Source organism: Cryptomeria japonica, chromosome 11, assembly GCF_030272615.1.
Source record: "Cryptomeria japonica chromosome 11, Sugi_1.0, whole genome shotgun sequence".
Classification (NCBI taxonomy): domain Eukaryota; kingdom Viridiplantae; phylum Streptophyta; class Pinopsida; order Cupressales; family Cupressaceae; genus Cryptomeria; species Cryptomeria japonica.
The window spans coordinates 412,009,417-412,029,035 of record NC_081415.1 but is presented as its reverse complement, the minus strand read 5'-3'; the positions used below and the strand labels follow the sequence as shown (position 1 = coordinate 412,029,035).

The 19,619-nt window shown below is 36.0% G+C and overlaps 1 pseudogene; it reads right to left on the bottom strand.

Annotated features, from left to right (window-relative positions):
• Positions 1-1,614: 1,614 nt before the first annotated feature.
• The window catches only part of LOC131041465 (photosystem I P700 chlorophyll a apoprotein A2-like), a 35,434-nt pseudogene continuing 17,429 nt past the window's right edge, over positions 1,615-19,619 (bottom strand).

Sequence of the window (19,619 nt, the reverse complement as noted above, 5' to 3'; positions counted from 1 at the left end):
CATTTTTTGGGTACTGAAATAAGTTCTATCTAGGATTTTTCTTTTTTGTAAGTTATGTTTAGTTTTTCGATGAACAAAAGGAGAGAGAGGGATTTGAATCCAAGATAGTTTTTGAAATATACTAGTTTTCAAGACCAGAGCCATCAACCACTCGGCCATCTCTCCCGAATTAGCATAACTCATTTTATGTTGACAGATAATATGTGTCTATAGGGCTATCAGTTATATATATATATCATGATCAAATAAAAATCCGTAGTGTATTTTACTCAAAATTGACTGGATAGGGATCAAATGGTATAGCCTTTTGAATCTATTGGAAACTTTTTAAGATCACAACCATGGATATTGCGTTCCAATCATCTGTGTTTGCATTAATTGCAATTTCAACTCTACTAGTGATTGGTGTACCTTTCGCACTTGCCTCTCCTAATGGTTGGTCAAGTAACAAAAATGTACTATTTTCAGGCATATCATTATGGATTGGATTGGTCTTTTTAGTAGGTATTCTAAATTATTTCATATCTTAAGATATGTTTTAAGATATTTTGGGTTTCAAATTTCTCTCTCCCCCCTCTCTAGGGGGCCATAATAAATTATTCACAAGGGAATTTATGATAAATTTAAAAAACTAGGTAAAGAGAGTACTCAAGGGAGAGGTTTTTTTTATTAGTATGATTGATAATTGATCAATCAGTCTATTCAAATTTAAAAATTGACCTACATAGAATGGTAATATATGGGTATATATTATACCCATAGACCAAGTCAAATGCAGGTATGGTTAAATGGTGCAATTTCTCCTTGCCAAGGAAAAGATGCGGGTTCGATTCCCGCTACCCACCCATCTGTAGTATAGAATAGAATTATGAACTAGTTATTCGTTTAGCAGTATTTTTATCTTCTTTATACATAAGGCCAAGATAAGTCGGATGAACCATCCTTTTTGGATATAAAAACTTATTGTGTCTTTGCAGAGATAGGATATGAACCCATGACTTCAAGGTTATGAGCCTTGCAGGCTACCAAACTGCTCTACTTTGTGCTATCCCCTCATATTACCTTTGTTATAATACCCCAAAATGGGTCAATTGAGAAATCCCTTGGGTATGCTATTCTCCCTCCCCCTATATAGGGAGGGAGAATAGCATAACAATAACTTTAAGCAATTTTTTTGAACCTACCGACTCGATTTGGTTACCCCAGCCAACAAACATGCGTGAGCCATTTCACATATTGTATATCTGAATAATTCAAAGTCTCTATAATTGTCTCTAGGTCTTCTAGTCTTCAAACAACATCGATGAAGATGTGTAGGTGCACTATTATGCGATAGAGATTGTAATTTTCTATAAATATCCAATTTATCATCCAGTGATGAGACTTCGCTCATCTCTTTCTTCAAAGATTGGCGAAGCAAATTATATTTCCTTTCCAATCTTTGTTTCTTTTTCTCTCTTTGAATGAGACTTTTTCTTGCCATAATGATTTAACTAGTCTATATAAATAATATAGATCAAATTTGAGATGGAGAAGTATTATGTGGATTACTCTTTCTTTTTATGCATAGAGATTAGATAGAAAATCTAAATATTTGAATAAAATGAAAAATAATTAACTAAATTTGCTTGATGTAGAGGCAATTAAGAAAGATGCATAGGTGAATATATAGCCTACAAAAAAGTGAGCTAATCCAACTAATCACGCTTGAACAATGGAAAGAGCTATCAACTTATCCCTCCATCAAACTAAATTAGCCAAAGGTATGTGTTCATGAGCCCATGCAAGAGTTTCAATCAGTTCTTGCCAATATCCATGCCAAGAAATAAGAAACATAAATCCAGTAGCCCAAACAAGATGCCCAAATAAGAACATCCACGCCCATACAGATAAACTATTCATACCAAAAGGATTGTATCCATTAATTAGTTGTGAATAATTTAACCAAAGATAATCTCTTAACCATCCCATTAAATAAGTGGAAGACTCATTAAATTGAGCTACATTTCCCTACCATAAGGTAATATGCTTCCAATGCCAATAGAAAGTAACCCATCCAATGGTATTCAATGTCCAGAAAACTGCTAAATAAAAAGCATCCTAGGCCAAAAATATCGCAAGTTCCACCCCATCCCGGACCATCGCAAGGAAAACTATAACCAAAATCTTTCTTATCAGGCATTAGCTTAGAACCATGCATATCTAAAGCACCTTTTACTAAAATCAATGTAGTTGTATGCAAACCTAGAGCAATAGCATGATGAACCAAAAAGTCTCCAGGACCAATTGTTAAGAATAGTGAATTTTTTTTAATCGTTAATAGCACTCAACCAATCGGGTAACCATAAGCTTTTGTGAGCATTGAATGTTGGATCATTTGTTGAAGATAAGAGTACATCAAAACCATATAAGGTCTTACTATGAGCAGAGTGTATACATTGAGAAAATATGGGTTCAATCAAGATTTTCTTTTTTGGAGTACCAAAAGCGAGCATAACATTGTTATGGACATAAAGTCCCAAGGTATGAAAACCTAGGAATAAACTAACCCAACTCAAATGAGAGATTATGGCTTCCTTATGCTCCAACATTCTTGCCAATACATTATCCTTATTCTATTCTGGATTATAATCTCTATTGAGAAATATAGCTCCATTAAAAAATGCCCCTATCATATTGAATCTGACAATGTATTGATGATGAGTATACAATGTAGCTTGGTTAGTAAAATCTTGTGCTATGAATGCATAGGCAAGTAAAGAATACATGTGTTGAGCTACCAAGGAAGTAACAACTCCGAAAGAAGCTAGAGAAAGACCTAATTGAAAGTGAAGAGAATTATTGATTGTGTTGTAAAGACCCTTATGCCCGCGTCCTAATAAGCCTTTCAGAGGAACATGTGCTTCTAAAATATCTTTTATACTGTGTCCAATCCCAAAGTTGGTTCTATACATATGACCACCAATTGAAAACACAAATGCAATAGCTAAATGATGATGCACGATATCAGTTAGCCACAAACTTTGTGTTTGTGGGTGAAATTCCCCGAGAAGAGTTAGAATAGTTGTTCCCGCCCCTTTACTAGTACCAAATAAATGACTACTAGAATCAAGATTTTGAGCATAAAGGTTCCACTGACCTATAAAAAGTGGTTCCTGTAATACCCTAAAAATGATCATCTAAACCATGGGCCCCTAATCTTGACAACATCACCAAGGTCCTAACCAAAGGCAATTAAATCAATCTTGAGTACATTAATTAATTCTTTAATCATCAAATATCACATGACAAGTGAATTACTCAATATTAATTAAATATTTATTTAATTAATTGAATCATTCCAAGAATATTATTTTGATCAATTATCTTGATTAATTTATTAAATATCCTAGCATATTAAATTAATTAATAAATTTGCCATTTAATCATGGAAAAAAGGAATTAATTTATTGCAAAAGAGGAATTAACCACAAAGCAAGAGTTAAATTGAAAATAAAATAAAAGAATTAAATTGAGAGAGAAACCAAACTTGAGATATTATTTCTTTCTTCTAAATTGAAAACTTGAAATCAGAAAAACAATTAATTGAATTATTAATCATTCTCTAAAATTAGAACTCCAAGCTTTTGAGAAAAAGAAGTTCAGTTGCATTGAAAAGACTCTTTTCTTGAATAAATTAAAGAATTATCTATTTTTATCACAAATGCATGGAATTAATTAATTCTTATTTCTAATGCAACTTGAACTTCTTATTTGAATGCATTTCAATTAAACTATAATTGGAATCTATCTCAAAGTTAATTGAACCTGATTTCTCAATTATTTCAATTAATTCTAAATTATGTTTTTTCTTGATATCTCTTGTGAATTTCTATAAATTCAGCCTTTAGCTCTCATTCAAATCACCCCAGAGATATTTGAGAAACACCTTGGAGATTGCTATTATGCTGATTTTTCTCTGGAGTCATTGAAGATATTGTGCTTGCTTTTTTTAGATTATTTGTATCTTAGTTTAGTTTTTTCCATATTTAGTTTATTTCATTATTGCTTGAATCCATATTGCTTGAATTATTCATCCATCTTGCATCTATATAGCTTAAATATCATGCTCATATAGATTAAATCCTTCATCTTGGTGTAGTCTAGTCACTGGTATTGCTTATAAAAATCTGAGAGCAATCTTATACTTGCATCTTTTAGAAGGCAATTAGTCGCTTTGTTATGGTTTATTATTTATTGATTATTGATTTACTAACCATACATGTAATGACTTAATTGAAGTGTTGTGCCTGTAGCTATCAGACCTTATTTCACTTTTTTAGACACATTTCTTGTGCCCACCATGGGGCCCGAGACTACATTTTTCAGCCTCCAAGACTAGCTGCTTATTTCTATTTTTTTTCGGATTTTTTGACTTTTTAGATTTTCATCTATACAGTTTCTGTGATTTGTCATACAACATTTCCCATACACCCAAATGACAAAATACAGGTGTCGTACGATCTGGCATGATTTATCATACGATCTGGTAAGAATTGTCATACAATTCTATATTTTCTTGGTCAAAAAGAAGATTTCATTCTTCAATTTTCTCATTCAATTTTGACTATACCGACAACTGACCCTAGTTGTTTATCTATCTATCTGAGAATTTCTCATAGCCTAATCAGTTTTTGCAGAGCTCTCTTCAAAGAATATGCTTGTCACACAAAGATAATATGACTACTGATTCGTTGTCTTTGCAGGTTGCCTAAGGAGATTCGAGCAAACATCGTGTATTATTTAAATTCATTTTTAGGAACCTAACTTGCTATTTGGTTAAAGAAAAAATTTGTATTTCATGTTTTAAGTAAATTATGAGTGGTAGGAGAGTATGCTCTTGTCTATATAGACAATCAGAAATCCAGACCCTTGAGGCATTTTTTTTAAGTTTGAGATTTGTACATCTTTAGCGGGCATGCCCTCCCGAGGAGCTAATAACTCTTAAAGTCATTACGGCTAGTGTGAGGGGAACGATCCAAGTGGGAACAAATAAATGCCAAGTAATCCAACCCAATATAAAATAAATATGATTTGATGAAAATCAAGTCAACGACAGTGCTCGGGAATAGCTCTCCTCAGTACCTTGGGGTATATTAAACCTTGGTTTTCGAGGCAGGGAGACCTCTTAATTGAGTTTATACCTCGACGCGTTGCATGGACCCCTTACTAGTTCCAATTCAAATTAGAAGCTACCCGGTTCACCTTTGAAAGGGGGGATAATCTTTGTGCAAGAGAGATAGTAACTCTCCCAAGATACTTGTCATTTCATGCCCCCATTAGCATTGGGAGTTGGCTAATACGGTGTTAAGAATCCATTGCATGAGACTCAGTGGTCGTATTCTGATTATCTATTGGCTATGTACCTAAGTCTACAAGCAAAGGTTTTCTTCTCTCATGAAATTTAGTAGGGTTTGCATGCTATGATTGGAGTTATTATTCATACTATATGTTTTCTGTGTTTCCATCCCTGAAACTGAAACTGAAATACCAAAACTGGAGAAAACAAGAAATAACTCAGTGATCAAAAACTTTATCCAAAACTAGTCTATCCCAGTCAAAATGCTATCCAAAACTAGTCTATCCCAGTCAAAACTCTGTCCAAAACTAGTCTATCCCAGTCAAAACTCTGTCGAAAACTAGTCAATCCCAGTCAAAACTTTGCCCAAAACTAGTCTATCCTAGTCGAAACTCTATCCAAAACTAGTCTATCCTAGTCAAAACTTTGTCTGTGTCACAAACTAGTATACCTTAGCTGTCAAAAACTCAGTCCATCTCTAAACTGCTCATCGACAGTAATCAATCAAAAACTCAGTCCATCTCAAATCTGGTCATACTCAATCTTTGAAAACTTAGAATTTTGACTCTGTCCAGCAAACAGTCATATGAGTCTTCTGAATTATCATTTTGTTTCATATTCTGTATCATACAAAATTCCATTAGTCATAATAGTCTGTCATTTGAGCCTGCATCCTATGTTGTACGAATCCTAATTGTCTATTGTCTGATTATAAGAATTGTCATTTTATCTTGAATCCTGTGTTGTACGATAAACCTTTGCATTGAATAGTTTGTCAATCTAGACATACCCATCTATCGTATTGTACTAGGAAGCAACTTGTACGAAACACTGTTGTTGTCATCCTCAAACTATTGAATTGTTGTCTAGTCTTGAGAAACCTGTCATACGAATCTCTGATTTGGTCAGTCCAGAACAGTCAAACTTGCCTAAAACAGTCTACAGCGAGCATAAAACTAGTTATCATCATGTTGAGCATAAACAGATCAAAATAGTGTACCTCTACCATTTGTGTTGCATGATTTGTTGATCATCTTTCAGCTAGTTCAATCAGCTACATATCAAACCTAAGTCACTTAGATAAACATCTTATATAGGATAGATCTTTCCTGAAACCAGACTGAGTCTTAGTCACTTCTCCCAGATCAACTTAGATAAATGTCTTATATAGGATAGATCATTCTTGAAACTAGACTAAATCTTAGTTGCTTCTCTCAAACAATACGTTAACTGAACAACTATCTCTGAATTTGATCTTGACTTATGCATCACAAACAACTTTAGGTAACCCCAATCAATAAAAATGCCTATTCAAACTAGGAGTTCTCATAAGAAAGATGCCGAAGGAAAAGGGCAACCCTTTTCATATAAAGATATTCCATTTTACGAAGAGGATCCCCTGATTGATAAACCTTCATCATCAGAGATACCAGTTTATGATCAACCGTTATCTCCCACTATACCTATAATAGAACAAAATGACAAAGACAACCTCATTATTCATGAAACTGATAATGATTCCTCATCAAGTGAAGCTAAAGATTTTTAAACCTCTAGAAAAAGATATTCATAAATGTCAAAAGGATAAAGATTTCCGAAAAATGATGAAGGCTATCATGGCTAGAGAAAAAGAAGACTATTTTCTAGAACTAGCAAAACAAGGTGCCAAACTTCCTACTGGATATGATGTTCAGACTCTCGTCACTAAAAAGGAAGAATCGCCTATAATAATGGTCCATAGAAAATTACAAGCTTTACGGACTGAGATCACAGAACTCAAAAACAAGGATAAATCCCCAAAACAATATTCTCTGGAGACAATATGCCCATTTCCATTTGACAAAAACCTATACATGCCTCTATTCCCTTCACGAGTTGAGATTTGAAAATTTGACAAATATGATGGTACTTCAGATCCTCAAGATCATGTTAGAGAATTTTGTGCTTCCTGCATGGAGTTCATGCATGATCAAACATATCTCATACACCTTTTTGTGGGGAGTTTGGGAGGACAAGCTATGGAATGGTTCTCAAGTCTACCTAAAGTGATAAAAACTTTTGAAGAACTAATCCAACTATTTTAACAACAATACTTCTACAACATTCGACATCATGTTACTATGATCAAACTTTGCAATACCAAATAGAAAATAGGGGAGCCTTTTCTCACTTTCCTCCAATGTTGGAGAAAGATGTTCTCTAGGTATTTGTGGCCTATCCCAGATGTTGCAAAAATGGATATATTCATCAACAATCTGATCCTTGAATTGAAATATAGTATCCAAATGCAAGTACACCCATCATTTAACAAAATGGTAGATAATGCTATCCGAATGGAAGATGTACTTATAAAGAAAGGAGATATCACACCTTGGAAAGAAACACAACCAGAATCTAGCTCTAAAGAGAAGAACAAGTATTGGAAGTATGGAAAAGACAACAATAAGAACATTGTTAATGATGGAGTAGTAGACACTGTTAAAACCAACTTAAAGCCCATGATATTAAACTTGGCTAGTGGCACACAAGCAATTCAAAGTAGTTGAAACTGCAGTAGAAAATCCTCCGAAGAAAGCAAAAGAGTGGTTCAAAGAGAAACCTTGGCTTTCGAAACCTAGACGCGAATTCACTCCTCTAGAAGAATCATACAAATCCACTTTCAAAACTCTATTGGCAAACAACCTGATAACATTACCAGAAAATTCTAGGCCATATGATTTGGAAGTCAAACCAAAATGGTGGAGAGAAAATGATTATTGTGACTACCATAAGAATAAAGGTCATAACACAAACAACTGCATGAAGCTCAAGCATTAGATCCAAGATCTCATAGATGCTAGTAAAATTGTTGTTGGGAATCACCTGACAAATGCTGATCATAAAGCTTTTAAAGACCCCTTACCTATTTATGAACAAGGTGATTCTTCAAAGACCAAAGGAGGTGCCAAAGTAAATTATACTTATACCAGTAATGACAACATCATCAACATGATTGAGCCTTCCTAGTCTAAATATTGCAGTGTGATCATAATCCAAGATAAACAAAATGAATCACGATATGCAAAGGCTATGACCCGTTCTCAAAAGAAAGTAACTCTCCAAGGAGCTGGTTTTTCAACTTCTGCTTCAACGACATCAAACATACTAGCCTCGTCAAACAAACAAAAAGAATCAACATTTGATAAGTTCAAAAGGCTAACTTCATCATCATCCTCTGGATATAGCATTGTCAAACAGTTGAAAAAGACAAATGCTCAAATTTCTATCTTTGAATTACTAAAAATCTCTTCTGTTCATAAAGAAATCTTTGACAACACCTTGCTCACCACTAATGTTCCAAAATATTTAGACATTGATCGGTGTCAGTCTATGGTGGGTCATCTAACTTCACCTCACTATTTGACCTTCTCTGAAGAAGATGACAACTCGCTAAATCATCCACATAACCAGCCATTGCACATTGAAGCCATGATCCATAAACACAGAGTCAAACATGTTTTGATAGATGGAGGCACAGGGTTGAATTTATGTACTTACAATCTACTTACACAACTAGGATTTTCTGAAAATGTCATTGATCTGATCAAGAAATTAACAATTAAAGCCTATGATGAAGAGGAAAGGACCTCTAAAGGTCTAGTATCATTACCAATTAGGGTGGGACTTGTAGAAAGAGATGTCATTTTCCAGGTACTTGATCTTCCTCTATCATATAATATCTTACTTGGCAGGCCATGGATTCATGAAATAAAGGCAGTTTCATCTACACACCATCAATGCTTAAAATTTCCTTATAACGAAGATGAGTTCAACATTCCTGCTGAAGCAAATGTTCCCTGTAATGCATTGACAAAAGGTGTTGATACCTTTGTGCCTTATAATAGAGTAGCCTCTACAAATGAAATTTTAGAAGCCCTAATGAAAGACTTGGAAAAGAACTTGAAAATTACCAATACTAGCATGGATGGATACAAGATAGAACCAATACTTTCATTAGTCTCTCTTCCTCCATCGCCAAAACAATTGGGAAAACCATCAGAGGCTATGAAAACATAGACTTCAACTCCGAATATCATATATGATGGTCTTTTTGTACAATATTCTACTTCCCTAGAAGATGAAATAGAAGAGGATGTTGTGCTCAAATGGCTTTTTAAGGAAGATAGTGAAAACAAAGAAGTACAACATTGTGAGATTTACTCAACACAATATGGTCCAGGCTACAAAATGATTCAACGCATGGGATATTTAGGTATGGGTCCCCTGGGAAAACATCAAGAAGGTATTACTGAACCGATTTAGCTACAAACAAAATCAGCAAATGATAAGGTTGGACTGGGGTACAATCCAAAAAAGACATCAGACCAAAAATATGCTTCTAAGTCTAAGTGGCAGAAAAGGATATTGCCTTCAACATTACAGGAAATAAACACTCAACAAAATCAAGTAGAGTGTGTAAAAGAAAAAGAGGAATCAATAATCAAGAAAGAAGAAACAGTTAGCACTCAAACTTCGATGGTGTTAGCTACAACAATACAAGGAGTTGAAGTCCCAGAGGATATAAGAGACGAAGTAGAAAGAATCAGAGAACTGTTTGCACCACTAAAAGTTACAGTCACATACAATGGTAGGGAGAAAATACACGATTCAGTGACTGACTCAAACGAGTATGAATGGGGTCCAGACCATCTCTCAGATAAATCTAGTATAGAAACTCTAGAAGAGTCTAGCGGTATCATAGATGATACTCAAGAGCTAATGCGCTTAAAGCTAGAGGAGATATAGGAAATCAGACTAAAAAGACAAGCAGACTATGAGCAAGGGCTGAAGGAAGGAAGAATACCAGAAAGTTTTTCATCAATTATATACCCCTCTAAAAAGACAGAACAAATCAGGTATGGGATTACACAAGAAGAATTGGCAGCTATAGAAGCAGAACTAGTCATCAGTCCAGAGGAAGCTAAATGGAGTAGACGATAGGGAGTCACAGAACCATCAAGATCATGTCAATAGGTGTGTTAGATACAAATGCTAAATGAGCCAAACCTTGAAGGAACTTGCAGCATTAAAGATCTTGGTGTTGATACCATACATACATTCACTCAACCACTTGAAGAAGACTTAGAAACTTCATCCAATGACTCTAAGGACTCTAACAATAGTCATGTTTATGACAATATCTACTCAACATTAAACTCTAAATCCTCTAATATAAATGGCAAGAATCTGTCTACTAATCTTGTTACTGTCAAACCTCGATATGAAGTTCATCCTGGCATAGAGAATGATGCTACAAGTAGGTCTATTGGATTAGGTCAACTAAATATTAAAGTGCACTTTAATAATCATGTTCTGACTTTTCTTGGTCTCGAGACATTTATGCAAGGTATCCTTCTAGAATTTGACTTTTCGATCCATAGTTATGATGACAATACCATAAACTCCCTCGAACCTGTCCACACTCTATCCTTGGTACATCTTGAATTAATTGATTATAGTCTACAAGACCAACCCATGAATGTACCCACTTTTGCTAATGACTACACACTAGCCTATTACCTAAATGCAGTTGAAACCATGTACTCTTCGCCAGCGAACAAAGTGAAAACATGACTGAAATAGATATCAAGTATCTTAGTCGTAAAAATCAAAAAAATAAAAATAAAAGATCTGATGGCAAAAATCACATTGTGGCAGTGTCAGAATCTAAAAAAGAGAAAATAAAGGGCATACCTAAAGGTGAAAACCTCTCTGAGGCACCTGAAGGTGAGATACTTAATATACTACCAAGTCACTTCCAAGAGAGGTCTTCTATATTGATTGAGCCAACTTAGCCAGTGAACATTGGGAGTCAAGAGACACCACACATCATTCATGTAGCTCAATAACTATCAACAGAAGAATTGAAATATTTCACTTATCTCTTTTCAGAAAAGAAGATCAATTTTGCATGGACATACTCTGGTGTGTCAGGCCTAGATCCTGATCTTATCATGCATCATCTTTCTATCACACCAAGAGTTAAACCAGTCAAGCAAAAACTCTGTAAGATGCACCCTCATGTGGTACTACTAGTCAAGGTTGAGTTAGAAAAACTACTAAAAGATGGATTTATCAGAGCTATAGACTATGCAGAATGGATTTCAAATGTAGTACCTATGTCAAAGGTAGACAAATCTATTAGGGTTTACACAAACTTTAGAGATCTCAACAAAGCTTGTCCAAAGGATGAATTTCCATTGTTAAACATTAATATGATAGTTGATATGACTGCTAGGTATGAGATGTACTCACTAATGGATGGATTCTTTGGTTATAATTAGATCCAAATAGCTCCTAGAGACCAAGAAAAGACAGCTTTCACGTGTGCATGGGGAACCTTTTGCTGGAATTTCATGCCATTCAGGCTAAAGAATGCAGGAGCAACTTACCAAAGAGCGGTAACTACTATCTTTCATGACATGATGCATAAGAATATGGAAGATTATGTTGATGACACTTTAGTAAAGACTATGAAGAGATCCTATACTAGATAGAATGGAAAAATTCAAACTCTGGCTAAATCCAAAAAAGTGTGCATTTAGAGTGACATATAGTAAACTACTTGGCTACATTATTTCAAAGAAGGGAATTGGGGTTGATCCTAAGAAGCTCCAAGCTATAATGGAAATGTCGTCTTCGAAGAACATTAGTCAAATGAGAAGTTTATAGGGACGTCTCTAATCAATTAGATGCTTCATTTCTCAATTGGCAGACAAAGCTCAACCTTTCACAAAAGTATTGAGGAAGGGAGTAATATACAACTAAGATTGAGAATTTGAACAACACCTTTAGCAGATCAAAGAGTGCCTATCCAATCCACCAATACTGATGCCACCAATTCAGGGAAAACCATTGATCTTATACATATTAGCCACCGATTCATCATTGGGGGCACTTCTGGCGCAATAGGATAAAAATAAAAAAGAGAGAGCTATATATTACATTAGCTAAACATTGGTGTCTTATGAAATGAACTACACTATAATAGAAAAATCATGCTTGGCATTAGTCTTTGCATCACAAAAATTGAGACACTACATGTTGGCACATTCCATCAAGCTAGTTGCTAAGATTGATCCGCTCAAGTATCTTCTCAACAAAGCAACACTCATCAGAAGATTGGCAAAATGGGTCATGGTACTTAAAGAGTTTGATATTAAATATGTGGAATACAAATCCATCAAAGGACAGGTAATTGTAGATCAACTCATTGAAGCTCCACTTGAAGACACTCAACCACTGCATATAGAGTTTCCAGATGAATCAATAATGCACCTTGCTCAACAATCATGGAACATGTTCTTTGATGGATCTTTCACCCAGAATGGTTTTGGTGCTAGAATACTATTTATCACTCCTCATAAATATTCAATCCTAAAGGCTTACAAGATTCTTTTCCCTTGCACAAATAATATTGCAGAGTATGAAGCTTTGGTAAACAAGATCAAGCTAGCTATTGAATGGAAGGTTCTGGAGTTACATATCTATGGAAATTATCAACTAATTATCAATCAAATCAATGATACATATCAGACTCGAGATGAGAAACTGCTGCCTTATAAGAGAATGGTTGATTATCTCAAAAAGTATTTTATGTTTGTATCATTCTAGCAGATTCCCAGAGTAGTGGATGCTATGGCCACCTTGGCATCTATACCTAAGTTACAAGAATCTAATTTTCACTTTGAATTCCTAGTGGAAGAGTTACATTAGCCTGCCAATGATTCTACTGAGTCCCAGATAGTCTATTTATTATTAGATAGGACTCATCTCGATATAACCACACTTACTCTTATCTGAATGACCAAATTATCCCAAAAATTCTTACCCGTAATGAGAAAAGAAACCTAACCCAAAATGCTTCACGGTACGTCATCATTGCTAGCGATTTGTTTAGGTGAGGTTTGGATGGTACATTGCTTAGGTGTCTAGAAACTGAAGAGTCTAAACGTGCATTATCGAAATTCCATGAAGGTATTTGTGGATCTCATTCGAATGGTCTTACTTTAGCTCAGAAACTACTAAGGGCTAGCTACTACTGGCCAAACATGGAGAAGGATGCTATAAAGTTTTCTAAAACTTGTGAGAAGTGCCAGCTACATGGAAATCTCATACATGCTCCAGCAAAGGATCTCATACCCTTCATCACACGTTGGCTTTTTAGCAATGGGCCTTTGATTTCATAGGTCAAATCTATCCTGCATCATCCAACAAACACAAGTTTATCATAACTGCCACTGAGTACTTCACTAAGTGGGTAGAAGCGGTTCCACTCATTAAAGAAACAAGTAAACAAGTAGCTCTATTCATTCTAAACCATATCATTTGTAGGTATGGGATACCTTCATCCATCGTGACTAACAATGGAGGACAATTCAAGAATAAATATCTGGACAAGCTCTGTGAGAAATTTAAAATTAAACAACACTAGTCATCTATATATTACCCTCAAGGTAATGGACAAGATGATGCATCTAACAAAAACCTATTGAGTATCTTACATAGAATAGGTAACAAATCTAGGAAGGATTGGCATCTGTAGCTCAATCCTGCATTATGGGCTTACAAAACAAGTATCAGAATACCTACTAGGGCTACACCTTTTTCTTTGGTGTATGGGTCTGAAGCAGTATTACCCATTGAAGTAGAAATACCATCTCTAAGAGTTTCTTTGCAAGGTCTTGTTACTGATAAAGACTATAGGATATCTAAATTGCAAGAACTCAAATTGCTAGATGAACATCGACAAGTGGCGTTTGATCATCTTAGAGTGTATCAGAAGAGAATGTCCAAAGGATATAATAAGAAGGTTCAACAAAGAGAATTTCAAGTTGGTGACTTAGTTCTGAGAGAAAATCCTATAAATCAATAGTTTTGAGACAACAAAGGGAAGTTTGAACCCCACTGGCTGGGTCCCTACATTGCAACTGTGGTATTTGGCTCAGGTGCCTATCAGCTCTCAACATTGATGATGAATAATGATGAATAGTTAGTACCAAACTGGTACTGAGAGGGGGGGTGAATCAGTACAGACAAAAAATTTCCCTGAACCAGTTTGATTGCAAAGACTACACTGAACTAGTAAATAGTAACACTAGTCTAAATCAGGGCACTACTAGTAAAACATAGTGAGAGTATGAAAGACATAAACCGGTAAACACTTAGATCTCTACACAATCTAATATCTCATTTCCACTTCACTCGTATGCATAAACAAGTAATATATCATCAGAAATATAATGACTGTCGGTTCAACATGCTTTACCACTTGACAAAAAATATTAAAGCATCACACACGACACACTAATTTTTCATGTGGAAACCCAACAGGGAAAAACTACGGTGGGGATGAATACCCACAAGCTATTCTTTGAACTCTTTTGAAGCCCTCTCTATTAGGAGCCTAATCTGGTTAAAGACTTTTACAATAGGTTTTGCTAGGAACCGATCCTGCTAGGGATCACCCAGCTAAGCGATCGCTAAATAACTAGTTAAAGGTTACCTCACAAGAGGATTTGAAGAACTCATTGAATTGAGTCACCCTATTAAAGGATTTACAAAAAAGCCTGTTAAAGCTACCCAGTTAAGGGATTTTCCAACTTCTAAAATGGTTAGAAGTCAATAGGTAATACATTGATCTGATAACATCACTCAATGCCAAGGCATATCCACTTTAGCTCCTTTGCTTCTGCAATCATATTCTGTAGGTGTCAACACACTTCTCCGGTCTGGCAAGAATCAAGTATCTCTTCACTTGGATACACACATAACATTTTCTAACAACTTCAAAATGAAAAACATCATTGACCTTAAAGGAAACAAATAGGTTGGCAGCATAAACCCTAAACCCTAAACATTTAGGTTTAACAATTCAATTGGTTCAATCTTGACCGTTAATCATATTGCATTGAATACAATAGTCTTGAACAGATCTCAAGATGTTCTCCAACATTCATTCTTTGCCACTTCAGGAAGTTGATAACCCATCACATGCTCTCCACCATTTACAGAGACTTCGCACATTCCCAAGGTAGATAGGATCAATCTCCATGCAAGATCCTCAATGAAATCCTTCACATGCACAAGGCTGATGTGGAAACACTATCTGATCTACATTACAATGCTAATTCATCACAAGATGTCATCAGTTGAATCACACAAGCTTGGAATGCATCCACCAAAAACCCTGAAGTTGAGACTACCAACCGGTAGTCATGCCAAATAAAACCCCGATACAAAACTTCCCATATACTAGTTCTCACATATACCTGTTTGCTTACTTCAATATACTAGTTCATACTTTAGCATATTGACATCAATGACAACATACAATATCATCATGTCATCAAGCTCTATGACATCAGTGAAAACATACAATATCATCATGTCATCAAGCTTTGTACATATGCCAACAATCTCCCCCTTTGGCATTGCTGGCAATATACAAAGATATCTCTCTGCTTCACATCTTCTCCCCAATACTGTAGATATCTTCTCCGCTTCACATCTTCTCCTCCTTTGACAACAATGCAAAAGTGGAGGCACAAACAACTATGTTCCACTATTTCGTTCCCCCTAAGGAGTAGCATCCTTCAACACACCAATACTGAAAAAAGATTTATCAATGCAATACCTGACTGATGTGTAGCACACACTTTTAGTTCACCTCTTGAAGGGGCATCACCCCTAATTCACCTCTTAGATAGGTAAATGTAGCCTTCGGTAGAGGCTTGGTGAATATTTCTGCTAACTGCTCCTTACTGGAAACATGTTCCAATACAACCTCTTTGTTCTGAACCTTCTCCCTCAAGAAATGATACTTGAGCTCAAAGTGCTTTGTTCTAGCATGTAAAACTGGATTCTTGGAAATATTAATTGCACTTGTGTGATTTTGAAACCACTTAATACATCCTTCATCCAAATTGTTTGGGTGCAGTTCATGAATGCTGCAACATATTCCACTTCTACTGTAGACAGAGAGATACAACTCTACTTCTTTCTCATCCATGAGACTAGTCTACCACCAAGAAAGAATGCACCACCAGTTGTGCTCTTCCGGTCATCCACATTACTAGCCCAATCAGCATCTATAAACACTTTTAGGTTAAAATCATTATTATATGGATACCATAATCCATAGTCAATAGTTCCCTTCAGATATCTAAGAATCCACTTGACTGCTACCAAGTGGGATTCTCTTGGACTTTTCTGGAACCATGCAGTCATGCCTACTGCATGTGCAATGTCCAGTCTACTATGTACTACATAGTGCAACTTACCAATCATTGATCGGTATTCCTTCTCATCCACCAATGCTGAGTCATCCTCTTTTGATAATTTACAACTGGTCACCATCGGTGTACCAACCGGTTTTCTGTCTTCCATGCCAAAGGTCTTCAATACCTCTTTGACATACTTGGACTAAGTGATAAAGATACCATCTTTCATTTGTTGAATATGTAGTCCAATGAAGAACTTAATCTCCCCTACAAGTGACATCTCAAATTCCTTCTTCATCTCATCTACAAAATCATGACTCGTCTTGTCATCTCCACCAAAAATTATGTCATCAACAAATACTTCACATATCAGAATTTGATCTCCTTCTAACTTCAAATAGATATTGTTATCTTCACAAGATGGGAGTGTAAGTGTTCATGCCATGCTCTAGGTGTCTGCTTCAATCCATACAAGGCTTTATGTATCCTACACACCATGTCACTATCTTCTGATAGGGAAAACCCATTCGGTTGCTCTATATACACCTCCTATTCAAGTATTCCATTCAGAAATGAAGATTTTACATCCATTTGATATACTTTGAATCCCTTGAAGGATGCATATGCAAGAAGCATATGAACTCCTTCCAATCTAGCTACTGGAGAAAAGGTTTCTCCATAGTCTTCTTCTTCTTCTTGAGCATATCCCTTACACACCAGTCTGGCTTTGTTTCTTACCACTGTGCCATCTTCCTTCAACTTATTTCTGAAAACCCATTTGGTGCCAATGATATTTTTATACTCAGGTCTAGGTACCAAAGACTATGTACCATTATTTTCTATCTAGTCAAGTTCCTCTTCCATCTCCTTGATCCAGTCTTCATCTTTATGTGCCTCTTTAAATGTTTTAGGCTCAAATTCAAAGATCATGCAAGAATTTTCTTTGACCTTTCTTCTTGTAAGAATTCGAGCATCCTTGTCTCCTATGATCTACTTTGGATCATGATTCAGATTTACATACCTAGGAATGATCTTAGTTGTTTCCTCTTGCTTTTCTTCTTCATCCTCATCTTCATCAGCCTCAGCATCTTCCGATGTAGGAGCACTGTTACTAGTACTAGGTTGTTTTGCAACCGGTTCCTAGAAGGTTACAACTGGTTCATCTACCACTCGCTCACTGTCGGTTTCCTCATGTTTCTCAGAGGTTTCTAGAAGGTTACAACTGCTTCATCTACCACTCACTCACTATCGGTTTCCTCATGTTTCTCAGAGGTTTCATCAACTCTGACATTAACACTTTCAACAATTCTCTGAGTCCTATTGTTGAAACACTTGAGAGCTTTGCTCTTGGTGGAATATCCTAGGAATATTCCCTCATCACTTTTTGCATCAAACTAGCTCTGATGTTAAGTCCTCTTGATATAACATTTGATACCAAACACTCTAAAGTAGCTTACTATAGGAGTCTTACCGGTCCAATACTCATAAGGTGTTTTATCCTTACCTTTCTTGATGAGTACCTAGTTCATAGTGTAAACTATAGTGCTCACTGCTTCTCTCCAGAAGGTGTGAGCAACCTTCCCTTGAATCAGCATCGTTCTAGCTACTTCAACTATAGTCTGGTTGTTCCTCTCTGCTAGGCCATTCTGTTGTGGAGTCTAGGGGGTAGACAGTTGCCTCTTGATGCCATTCTCTTTATAGTACTTGTTGAATTCACTGGAAGTGAATTCTCCTCCTTGATCAGTTCTTAGGAACTTAATCCTCTTACCACTTTCCTTTTCGACTAGTGCTTTGAAAGATTTGAAATTTCCAAAAGCTTTAGAATTATCTTTCAAGAATGTGACCCACATCATTCTTGAGCAGTCATTAGTGAGAAGCATAAAGTACCTATCTCCCTCCATGCTCCTAGTTTTCATAGGACCACACAAATCAGTATGCACAAGATGAAGTAAATTGTCTACAGTGAAAGATTTACCTTTGAAGGTTGAGGAAGACATTTTCCCCAGTTGACACTCTCTGCACAAAGGATTCTCCAGTTTTCTCAACATAGGCAATCCTCTAACTACCTTGATCTTACTAGCCTTCACAATATTATCAAAGTTTACATGGCAGAGTCTCCTATGCCATATCTAGCTATCATAAAACTTAGCCATTAGACATGTACTGATATTTGCATTCAGCTGAAATAAGTTACCTCTGGTCTACATACTGGTGGCCATTAGTTCACCACTCTTTCCTTTTATTTTGCACACTCCATCTTTGAATTCTAGAGTGAGTCCATTATCATTCAACTGGGTAACACTCAAAAGATTGTGCTTGAGACCTTCTACCCAATACACATTATCAGCACTGCTTTTTGCATTTAGAGAGATGGACCCTCTGGCTTTTACCATACATGGTGCATCATTAACAAATCGGACCACACCACCATCATACTCTTCCAGAGACAGAAACTTACTCCGATCACCAGTCATGTGGTGAGAAAAATGACTGTCAATAATCCACTCATTGTAATTATCAAAGTGGGAGACAAGAGCCTTCTTATCTGACACATCTTCCTTAACTACTACAAACACAATGTCTTCACTTTCATCATCTTCTGATTCCTCTTCAGTGACACCTTCATCAACTGCCACAAAATAGTTTCTCCTATTTCCTCCGTTGAACTTCTTGAACTTCTTTGGTTTGTCCTTATTATCACCATTAGGATAGTTTACAACAATGTGTCCTATCCTATTGCAAGAAAATAATTTCAAAGGGAGCTTACCTCTGTATTTACCAGTTCCCTTAGGAAGTCTCTTGGCAAGAAGAGCTTCAAATTCCATCAGGATCTCCTCATCATCCATTTCTCTGCTTTGTCTTGGTTCACAACTGGTACTAGCTTCTTTTCCCTTTCTAGATGGTGCATCAGATGCTCTAAAGGCTAATTCAGTCTTCTGAATACTACCATCATAATTATTTAGCTCATATGCGGTCAACTTAGCAATGATGGAGTCTAGGGATACCTTTGTCTTGTCTAT